This window comes from Pseudophryne corroboree, unplaced genomic scaffold, assembly GCF_028390025.1.
Source record: "Pseudophryne corroboree isolate aPseCor3 unplaced genomic scaffold, aPseCor3.hap2 scaffold_3246, whole genome shotgun sequence".
Classification (NCBI taxonomy): domain Eukaryota; kingdom Metazoa; phylum Chordata; class Amphibia; order Anura; family Myobatrachidae; genus Pseudophryne; species Pseudophryne corroboree.
This window is the reverse complement of record NW_026969930.1, coordinates 7,187-19,575: the sequence shown is the minus strand read 5'-3', so window position 1 is coordinate 19,575 and position 12,389 is coordinate 7,187. Positions and strand designations below refer to the sequence as shown.

Sequence of the window (12,389 nt, the reverse complement as noted above, 5' to 3'; positions counted from 1 at the left end):
CATCACATTCAGCCGCTGTGATCACAAAAATGGTGGCGACTTCCTGCGCGCACATACAGTCTGCACCAGCAGGAGGCTACACCATTGTTTATGATCACGCTGAACTGCAGTGCGACTGCAATTACAGCATGGTCAAGAAGGGAGGTGTCATACTGGGTGGCCATGCCCTGTCACTGTGCAGGAGCCAGCACCGCTTACACACTAGTCCCCGGGTGCAGCACCCAACCCCCGGGACACCCGGAGCAACAAAATGTAGATTCAGGCCACCAGGCCACGCCCCTACCTATGAAATCATGCCTCCTTTTTACCATTGCGCTGCTTATTTGCACGCACTGCATTACAATCTCCCTCGACACCTCTCTGGGTGTCACCAGTGATAGTGACACCTCTGCCATGCTTGTAGCAGCTAGTCCAAAGATCTATGCCTCAAGCCCTGAGTGTTTGCCCTTGTGACTTGTTGATCATCATAGCGAAGCAGATGCTTACAGAAAACTGCAGGGGCTTAGATTGAAAATAAAAAAAATTGATGGGTATAAGGTAGAGAGGAGCGGGTTCGGTTCTCCGAGAACCGAATTCCCCACGAACTCCACGTGGTTTACACTGGTCTGAGGCAGGCTCGGTTGTTCCCGCCTGACTCGGAAAACCTGAACAAGGGAAAATGTCATCATCCCGCTGTCGGATTCTCGCGAGATTCGGATATTATATATAGAGCTGCGCGTTGCCGCCATTTTTACTCGTGCATTGAAGAGAGAGCGGAGAGGACGTGGCTATGTTCTCTCAGTGGAAATCTCAATATCAGTGCTCAGTATCAGTGGTTACTTATTGCTGCTCAGTAATACTAGTAGTGTGTCTCTCCTGCTCAGTGTCAGTTCTCAGTAGTATCCTCATCAGTGCTCAGTATCACTGCTCATTGTCTTGTGCTGCATTGTGGTGCTCAGCATACTACAGTACATTACTAATAGTCCAGTGCTGCATCTTGCTGCTCAGTGTCAGTTCTAGTATCCTCATCAGTGCTCACTATCACTGCTCATTGCATTGTGGTGTTCTGTATACTACAGTAATATAGTAACATATAGTAACATAGTTTTTGAGGTTGAATAGAGGCAAATTGCCCATCGTGTTCAACCTGTTTTAAGTTGTGATGATTCTACATACTTGCTGAATAATGTTTTATGACTAGTTAGCTACTATAACTCATGTTACCCCCGGATTAACCATGTTGATATTTTAAGTATTATAACCTTGGATAGCTTTTTCATTCAGAAATGTAGCCATTCCTTTTTTAAATCCAATTACAGAGTCCGCCATTACCACCTTCCCTGGCAGGGAATTCCACATCCTGATTGCCCTAACAGTGAAGAAACCTTTCCTCCATTGCGTTCTGAACTTTCCTCCAGTCGCAGCGAGTGACCACGTGTTCTTTTAATAAATAATTCCTCTGATAACTCTTTGTTATGTATCTTTACATATTTGAAGATATTAATAATATCTCCTCTTAGGCACCTCTTTTCTAGTGTATACATATTCAGCCTAGTAAGTCTTTCCTTATAGTCCAGTACTTTTAGGCCTTTAATCAATTTAGTCTTCAGGATCTCTCGGACTTCCATGAGCAGCAGAGTAGTGCAATGGAAGGATGCTGGGCGCATAACCCAGAGGTCGATTAATCGAAACTATCCTCTGCTATGTGCATTTTTTTTTATAATTAAAGTAATCAAAAACTGGGATTGATATTTTGGCTCTTTTATTTTTACTTAAAGTACAATAACTTTTATCATTTTAATTTGTTTTAATAGTATATTGACAGCATTGTTTTCTTTAAAAAATCCACTTAATTTTCTTTACCCTATTACTGAAATGGTAATTGACAAAAACAAACTACATTGTCACCAGAAGAGCAATGCAAAATGTACAAGTGATATATTAAAATCATCTTCCATCTTGAATTTCAATGATGCATTGGGACAACAATTTTGTGAGAAACATCTTCACCCATAAAGAAAGATTTTCTTAATTCCTTATCTGTGTGCTGATTAGATATTACCTTGTTTTCACATTAAACAGACTTCCACATGAGAAAGCAGCAAGGATGCAGTAACGTTTATGTTTCCTGGTGTCAACCTGTATTATTTCAGTAGACATTGAAATGAGGATGCATCTTGCTGCCTTTCCAATGTAGCAAGTTTAATTCAGTAATAGGTGAAAAAACATTCCTACAAAGGTGTTAATCAGAGACTTGGCTTTGTGGACACTTTTCAGAGAGCAAATTTGTTAGCATAAAAATAAAGTCAGAAAATGAAGAGCTGTTTAATCACTCAATTGGACTTTTCTGCCAGCATAATTTTTTTTTCTCTGCAACCCACTGCTAAATTGTGCTTCCTAGCTGTTTTTTATAAAATCACTTAATCAAATCTAACTCTGATTACATCAGAGAAGGCCAGGTACCCTACACCATAAGAGGGGGTTTGAAATTTTGACTTGTCTACTTAAAGATCACCAAAATCTGATCACAAGGTCAATTACATCCCTGGGTGGGATTGAACCACCAACCTTTTGGTTAATAGCCAAACATGCTAACCGATTGCACCACAGAGACACCTCGTAAAAGTCCATTCTGACAAAGGCTAATAAGCATTCATCTAGAACGTTTCCTAGAAAAACTTTAAAAAGTCAATAATCTGGAGAGTTTTTGTAAGAAACACATTGCTACTTTCCCATGATGAGTGAGTGCTTCAGGATCTCTTGCACTTACATGAGCAGCAGAGTACTGCAACGGAAGCATGCTGGGCCCATAACCCAGATGTAGGCAGATTGAAACTATCTTCTGCTATATGCATTGTTTTTTGTTAATTAAAGTAATCCAAAACTGGGATTGATATTTTGGCTCTTTTATTTTTACTTAAAGTACAATAACTTTTACCATTTTAATTTGTTTTAATAGTAAATTGACAGTATTGTTTTCTTTCAAAAATCCACTTAATTTTCTTTACCCTATTATTAAAATGGTAATTGACAAAAACAAACTACATTGTCACCAGAAGAGCAGTATAAAATGTACAAGTGATATATTAAAATCATCATTCCAGCTTGAATTTCAATGATGCTTTGGTGCAACAATTTTGTGAGAAACATCTTCACCCATAAAGAAAGATTTTCTTAATTCCTTACCTGTGTGCTGATTAGATATCACCTTGTTTTCACATTAAACAGACTTCCCCATGAGGAAGCAGCAAGGATGCAGTGACGTTTATGTTTCCTGGTGTCAACCTGTATTATTTCAGTAGACATTGAAATGAGGATGCATCTTGCTGCCTTTCCAATGAAGCAAGTTTAATTCAGTAATAGGTGAAAAACCATTCCTACAAAGGTGTTAATCAGAGACTTTACTTTGTGGACACTTTTCAGAGAGCAAATTTGTTAGCATAAACATAAAATCAGAAAATGAAGAGCTGTTTAATCACTCAATTGGACTTTTCTGCCAGCATAGTTTTTTTTCTCTGCAACCCACTGCTAAATTGTGCTTCCTAGCTGTTTTTTATAAAATCACTTAATCAAATCTAACTCTGATTACATCAGAGAAGGCCAGGTACCCTACACCATAAGAGGGAGTTTGACATTTTGACTTGTCTACTTAAAGATTACCAAAATCTAATCACAAGGTCAATTACATCCATGGGTGGGATTGAACCACCAACCTTTTGGTTAATAGCCAAACATGCTAACCGATTGCACCACAGAGACACCTCGTAAAAGTATATACTGACAAAGGCTAATAAGCATTCATCTAGAACGTTTCCTAGAAAAACTTTAAAAAGTCAATAATCTGGAGAGTTTTTGTAAGAAACACATTGGTACTTTCCCATGATGAGTGAGTGCTTCAGGATCTCTTGCACTTACATGAGCAGCAGAGTACTGCAACGGAAGCATGCTGGGCCTATAACCCAGAGGTAGGCAGATTGAAACTATCCTCTGCTATATGCATTGTTTTTTGTTAATTAAAGTAATCCAAAACTGGGATTGATATTTTGGCTCTTTTATTTTTACTTAAAGTACAATAACTTTTACCATTTTAATTTGTTTTAATAGTATATTGACAGTATTGTTTTCTTTCAAAAATCCACTTAATTTTCTTTACCCTATTATTAAAATGGTAATTGACAAAAACAAACTACATTGTCACCAGAAGAGCAGTACAAAATGTACAAGTGATATATTAAAATCATCTTTCCAGCTTGAATTTCAATGATGCTTTGGTGCAACAATTTTGTGAGAAACATCTTCACCCATAAAGAAAGATTTTCTTAATTCCTTACCTGTGTGCTGATTAGATATCACCTTGTTTTCACATTAAACAGACTTCCCCATGAGGAAGCAGCAAGGATGCAGTGACGTTTATGTTTCCTGGTGTCAACCTGTATTATTTCAGTAGACATTGAAATGAGGATGCATCTTGCTGCCTTTCCAATGAAGCAAGTTTAATTCAGTAATAGGTGAAAAACCATCCCTACAAAGGTGTTAATCAGAGACTTGGCTTTGTGGACACTTTTCAGAGAGCAAATTTGTTAGCATAAACATAAAATCAGAAAATGAAGAGCTGTTTCGTCACTAAATTGGACTTTTCTGCCAGCATAATTTTTTTTCTCTGCAACCCACTGCTAAATTGTGCTTCCTAGCTGTTTTTTTATAAAATCACTTAATCAAATCTAACTCTGATTACATCAGAGAAGGCCAGGTACCCTACACCATAAGAGGGGGTTTGAAATTTTGACTTGTCTATTTAAAGATCACCAAAATCTGATTACAAGGTTATTTACATCCCTGGGTGGGATTGAACCACCAACCTTTTGGTTAATAGCCAAACATGCTAACCGATTGCGCCACATAGACACCTTGCAAAAGTAGATACTGACAAAGGCTAATAAGCATTTATCTAGAACGTTTCCTAGAAAAACTTTAAAAAGTCAATAATCTGGAGAATTTTTGTAAGAAACACATTGGTACTTTCCCATGATGAGTGAGTGCTTCAGGATCTCTTTCACTTACATGGGCTATTAACCAAAAGGTTGGTGGTTCAATCCCACCCAGGGATGTAATTGACCTTGTGATCAGATTTTGGTGATCTTTAAGTAGACAAGTCAAAATGTCAAACCCCCTCTTATGGTGTAGGGTACCTGGCCTTCTCTGACGTAATCAGAGTTAGATTTAATTAAGTGATTTTATAAAAAACAGCTAGGAAGCACAATTTAGCAGTGGGTTGCAGAGAAAAAAATAACATTTTAAACCTACCGGTAAATTTTTTTTCTCGTAGTCCGTAGAGGATGATGGGGACTCCGTAAGGACCATGGGGGATAGACGGGCTCCGCAGCAGACATGGGCACTTTAAGAAAGACTTTAGATCTGGGTGTGCACTGGCTCCTCCCTCTATGCCCCTCCTCCATACCTCAGTTAGAGAAACTGTGCCCAGAGGAGACGGACAGTACGAGGAAAGGATTTTTGTTAATCCAAGGTCAAGATTCATACCAGCCACACCAATCACACCGTATAACTTGTGATATACTACCCAGTTAACAGTATGAAAACAACATAGCATCAGTCCAAGACCGATGAAAACTAACATATAACCCTTATGTAAGCAATAACTATATACAAGTCTTGCAGAAGTAGTCCGCACTTGGGACGGGCACCCAGCATCCTCTACGGACTACGAGAAAAAGATTTACCGGTAGGTTTAAAATCTTATTTTCTCTTACGTCCTAAAAGATGCTGGGGACTCCGTAAGGACCATGGGGATTATACCAAAGCTCCCAAACGGGCTCCTGCGGATGACTCTGCAGCACCGATTGAGCAAACAGGAGGTCCTCCTCAGCCAGGGTATCAAACTTATAGAACTTTGCAAAGGTGTTTGAACCCGACCAAGTAGCAGCTCGGCACAGCTGTAGTGCCGAGACCCCCGGGCAGCTGCCCAAGAAGAGCCCACCTTCCTAGTGGAATGGGCCTTGACTGAATTAGGCAACGGCAATCCCGCCATAGAATGCGCCTGCTGAATCGTGTTACAGATCCAGAGAGCAATAGTCTGATTTGAAGCAGGGGTGCCAATCTTGTTGGCTACATACAGGACAAACAGTGCTTCTGTTTTTCTGACTCTAGCCGTTCTGGCCACGTAAATTTTCAAAGCCCTGACCACATCAAGGGACTCGGAATCCTCCAAGTCACGCGTAGCCACAGGCACCACAATAGGTTGGTTCATATGAAAGGATGAGTCCACTTTTAGCAGGAATTGAGGACGGGTCTGCAATTCCGCTCTATCCATATGGAAAACCAGATAGGGGATTTTATGTGATAAAGCTGCTAATTCCGACACTCGCCTAGCGGAAGCAAAGGCTAATAACATGACCACCTTCCAAGTGAGATATTTAAACTCCACCATTTTAAGTGGTTCAAACCATAACCTTAACACCACGTTAAGGTCCCAAGGGACCACCGGAGGTACAAAAGGAGGCTGAATATGCAGTACTCCCTTCACAAAAGTTTGTACTTACTTCAGGAAGAGAGGCCAATTCCTTTTGAAAGAAAATGGATAAGGCCAAAATCTGAACCTTAATAGAGCCTAATTTTAGGCCCAAATTCACTCCAGTTTGTAGGAAGTGAAGGAAGTGGCCCAGGTGGAATTCTTACGTATGAGCATTCCTGGCCTCACACAAAGAAACATATTTTCGCCATATACAGTGATAATGTTTAGATGTCACGTCCTTCCTAGCCTTTATTAGCGTAGGAATGACCTCATCTGGAATACCCTTTTCCGCTAGGATCCGGCGTTCAACCGCCATGCCGTCAAACGCAGCCGCGGTAAGTCTTGGAACAGACAGGGCCCCTGTTGCAACAGGTCCTGTCTTAGAGGAAGTGGCCACGGATCTTCTGTGAGCATTTCCTGCAGATCTGGATACCAGGTCCTTCGCGGCCAATCTGGAACAATGAGAATTGTTCTTACTCCTCTTTTTCTTACTATTATCAACACCTTGGGTATGAGAGGTAGAGGAGGAAATACATAGACCGACCGGAACACCCACGGTGTCACTAGGGCGTCTACAGCTACTGCCCGAGGGTCTCTTGACCTGTTGCAATACCTCTGTAGCTTTTTGTTGAGGCGGGACGCCATCATGTCTATCTGGAACAGTCCCCACCGACTTGCAATCTGTGCGAAGACTTCCTGATGGAGTCCCCACTCTCCTGGATGTAGGTCGTGTCTGCTGAGGAAGTCTGCATCCCAGTTGTCCACTCCCGGAATGAACACTGCTGACAGTGCGCTTTGATAAAGCTAAATATTTATCTTATTTAAAACCCTTTGTGAGGTCTAAGAACACTGTACGCTATTTGCGTATGGAGTACCGTAAGGGTACGCTCGTTGCGTAACAATCGCTTAGCCGTGGTCGAGACGCTCAAGCGTCACGTTCGCTCACGGCCAAGAGATCACAGGCAGGCACGCTATTGGCTGCTGACTAACGTAATGGTTCGCTATAGCGTAACGGACGCTGTATCGGGAGCGGGCTGCTCGAGCGATACAGACGCTCACGAGAATACGCTGTTGGTATCGGGCACACTTATAGGTGAGCGACTACCGTAATGCTACGCTATCAGCGTAGCGGACGCTCGAGACCACGAGGAGATCACGAGCGGCGCCGACGCTCACAATGTTAAACCTTTATGTCTAAACCACAAACAATGTAATTTGCTGTAAAACCTTAGTGTAGAGATAGGGTGTAAATGCAACACTGTATAACCTTATTAACTCAAAAGCTGTTCGAGCGTCACCGACGCTCTGAGAATACTTAACACTATAAGAAATACACAAATACCGTGCTTAGGGTCCAACGCCTAATATATATATTATGAATGTTATACTTGCAAAAGAATTAATACAATACAAGTCATACACTACAATATAACATAGACTAACTAACCAGGTAACTACACAGTAAATACAATACAAGTACGTTTAAGAGAAAATGAGAGAAAGAGAAGAGAGAGAGAGAAAGATATGGCCCATAATAACAAGAAAAGACAATATGATTACGGAGAAAACTTACGCACAAAGGAAACGATCGCATGCGCCTCTGGACATCCAGCTCCCGATTTTCAGCAATGATAACCGATGAAGAGTGAGTGCTGGATGTGATCGGCCTGTCTATTTATGCCCCACACACAATACAATTCAATGGTCCCTACAATCTCATTGTTCATTGGACACAGGAATTCGTCTTCGCATTATAACAAAAGGTCATAGGTTGATTCATACAGGTGGGCTGTGACTATTTCCAACAGCTCAGGTGGGAGGGAAACTGGGTTTCCCGCCGCATGGATAAGTAAGTGCAAATACAGTAAATGTTCATAAACTTCTTATGTCCATAACTATTCGCACGAGCGATTGATCCGCTTCAAACCAACACCGGAATATTGCTAATTAAATACTCTTCCGATGGATACTAAACACCACTGTATTACTCCTGTCTGACCCTTCGTATCAAACAATGAGGGATCTCTCTGTCCAGGAACATACTACATTAACTAAACTTTCAGAATCTATCAAAGGGACCATAATCTACAAAATGCATTATATGGTGAAAATATGTAACGAAAGAGTCGCCCGCTAGACGCACACAATCTCTACCGTAAATGTGCATACCGTGCGCCTGCGGGTGCCCGCAACAGCGAGTATGCGCACGCACGGTAGAGCGCACGCATGCGCAGCAGGGACACATATGAGGTGCAAATATGGCAGTGTGCATCGTGATATTTTTCTGACTTTGACAGTCCACCCTTTGGCAGTCAACAATAACTGCCACTTCCTAAAACATTTCAAAAAGAGAAAAATATATGTCAGGGGTTAATACATTTACATGGTTGGGTAGGGGAGGAGAGGAGAAGGTAGGAAAAGGGTATGACCTAGTGAGATAGCAGAAGCATGTGTGTATGAATCCATGTTTGGGGGGTCATGTATCATCGTGCCGTACGTGTTTTAAATCAAGCTTTGAGGTATTGCGAAGTATACATTTGAATTCCTTCTTATCCCGTGGTACGGGTCTGTGGATGGGCTGTCAAACTTTACCGAGCTTTTTTCGGATTTTGGTTGTAACAAAAATGGGGAGCACATTTTAGTTGATGATACATGAATGGGGGAATATGTGATTGCTGATATCTGTGCCTGTATTCCCTATACTATGTGTGTAATTACCTGAAGGTTGTAGAGATGAAGAAAATACATAGTTACGGTAAATGCAGTGGTATTCTATGTCAGGTTAATGAACATTCGTCGATTGAGGTCTTGTTTGGTGTCTGTTGAATGCAGTCTTCTTTGTGCTTTTGCCCATAAGGTGCGAGCAAAAAGCTTTGTCAATGTCCATAGATTTACAAAAGTGTTGGGCTAGAGTAATTTTAAAATTTCTAGGGAAACTGGGGATCTATGGCATAGTTCATCAAAAATCTGTGTATAAGGTTGTCAAAACTTCTTCTTTAATCCATCTGTTGTCTGTATATCGGCTCATCAAATTCCTCGTCCAAGTGGGTCTTTTTACCTCAGAGGAAAACGGAAAAACAGGTGAAAGAAACGGACCGTAGAAATCGCATTACAATTTCCTCACTCCTTAAACTCATCACCCTGGTACTTCGTTTGCACTTCGTTAAAGCCTGACCGCATCTAAATATCAAGCCAATCGTTATGATAACACCTAAGATACATAGGAGAAACTTCCCTACATCCATTATAACTCCTTGAGCCCATTCTCCTAAACCGGAGAACCAATTTCGCGGGTTCAACCATGACACCCAACTAGTCAGCTCATTACTCACAGCAGCAAGGGTGAGATTGTGTCTCCTGCGAAATTCCCACTTCAATTGGAGAATATCGTCCATCTTTTGGTCTATGACCTCGACCGGGTCCTCGGTACTATTCGTTATATATGTGCAGCATTTCACGCCGTACTGCGTTGCCAGTGTGACACAATATCCACCTGTTACTGCTGTGAGATAATTGAGAATCATTCTATGCTGAACTAGTTCTGTTTTATAAGCTTGAAGTTCTCTTCCAGTATACCTAAACGTGTCATCATACATTTCTGTGATATTGTCTAACAAATTTGCGAGCGCAGATATGTATTTATAATTCAACACTCCTCTGGCGGTGCGAGTGAGGTCTAACGCAAGTAGAAACTGAATCCCGGTGGATTCATGGATCATGTCAGAGGCCGGGTGCTCTGTTCTTTCTATCAGATGCCGTTTAACTACGTGCTCGTAATGGGTGTGAGTATAAGGAGTTTGGGCAACACGGTGTATGTCTTTCATTTTGGCATGTGATACAGTCATTACCTCAGGCAATACTTTTCCAATATAACACAATCCTTCAGAGTTTGGGGCAAGCCACTTATACGCCTTCCTCCCGCATATGAAATATGCATCATCGGGGAGAACATATGGGACGGAGTAGGACATAACCATATTACACATTTTCCATGTGAAATCTCCTAACCCTAATTCTCCCATCTGTCTAGTACACGTATCAGCTTGTACGATATGTGCACAGTATCCTGGTGATACCTCTCCAACTCTCGTAATCCTACTTCCTAGGGTATACCTATACCGGAAAGATTTTCCTCTACTGGCTATGTGGCGTATAAGCTCTGTATCTGTCGGCATTCTATCTGCTCTATATGAAAAGGTCATGGTTTGGTTACTCCATGACACTTCCCAATTTCCCGGCTTTCGGGGATTGGAAATGTTAAAACATATGAGGGATCTATCCACATGATATTGGTGGAGCTTCAAACTAGGAGGACTGGAGATATTAAACCTCCTGTCCACCGGTCTCCCACCACTTAGCTCAAGTACCTCCCCTATCGTTAAAGGAAATGGTACTAGTCCTGATTTGCTATGACCTTGAGGTACTTGAGAGCATACCCAACAATCTGTTTGATTTAACACGCTACCCACTAAGGAGTGATAGTCACTCAAGGGATGCCGGTCCATGTGGATATTAAAACTGGATTGGCATTTCTTAATGCACCCATCCTCGACTACGTTGTCACAGAGCCTACAGATACAGTTTTCTTCAGCTAACAATCCTTCACAATTCCTTCTATTGTCAATGCTATCGGATCGTTTTCTGATACTCGCCTTTGCTTGTTGATTATGTTGTTCTCGGAAAACTACGCCTCCATCTCTGTCATCAGAACCCATTCCAGAACCTCTCTCGACCTCCATGGTACTCTCGCCGGAACAGACTGCTCTGGTCAACATCATGGTCAACAGGAAAATCCGGATCACAGTCTCTTGGGGCAAGTCCATCTTATAGGAGGAAACGAAGAAGAATGAGAAGGGGGGGGAAATAATTTGAGGGAGAGGGGATGGGAAGTTGGAGAAAAACAATAAAAGGGAACAGGGAATCGACAACTGCTTTTGATCTTGTGATTTTCAATGCTCAGGTGCCGCCTCAGTCCTCCTGGAACAGACACTCCAGTGATACAATGTCCTCTACCGTCTGTTCCTTATCACGGGACCTCTCTGGATCAGCAACCTTCTTACAATGGGACGAATGAACCCAAGTCTCTCTCTCGGCAACTTTCAATGCTGTAGTGCTAGTCAATAAGACTTGGTATGGTCCTTCCCATCTGTCAATAAGGCAACCTGAGCGTAGAAAATTTTGTATCATTACATACTCCCCAGGTTCAATGTCATGACAATTACTATCTGGTAAATCAGGAATCACCAACTTCAAATTATTATTTTGATTCCTTAGCTGTTTACTCATATTAACCAGGTACTTTACAGTCACTTCATTGTTACACTTCAAATCATCCTGAGGGTTAATCATAACATGCGGTTGTCGACCAAACAAGATTTCAAAAGGGGACAGATTAAGAGGGGACCTGGGAGTGGTTCTGATGCTGTACAGTACAATGGGTAAAGCTTCTGGCCATGTCAATCCTGTTTCTGCCATAACTTTGCTCAAATTATTTTTAATAGTGCTATTCACTCTTTCCACCTTCGCACTCGCCTGTGGACGGTATGGAGTGTGCAGCTTGCTATCAATTCCCATCAACTTACACATTCCTTGAAAGACATCACCTGTAAAATGGGTACCCCTATCACTTTCGATAATTCTAGGGATACCATATCTACATACAAATTCCTGCACAATTTTCTTAGCAGTAAACATAGCGGTATTTGTGGCCGCCGGGAATGCTTCAACCCAATTTGAGAACACATCTATACAAACAAGTACATATTTCAAATTTCGACAAGGGGGTAATTGAATGAAGTCAATCTGTATTGCCTGGAAAGGACCGCCTGCAGGTGGGATATGAGATGGTTCTGTTGGTATTGCCTTTCCGATATTCTTTCTC

The 12,389-nt window shown here is 41.6% G+C and overlaps 1 non-coding gene across 1 annotated transcript; it reads right to left on the bottom strand.

The window, feature by feature from the left end:
* Window positions 1-2,519: 2,519 nt before the first annotated feature.
* Window positions 2,520-2,593, bottom strand: TRNAN-AUU (transfer RNA asparagine (anticodon AUU)). The gene has a single exon. It is a non-coding gene; the product is annotated as a tRNA-Asn (tRNA).
* Between the last annotated feature and the right edge of the window lie 9,796 nt (window positions 2,594-12,389).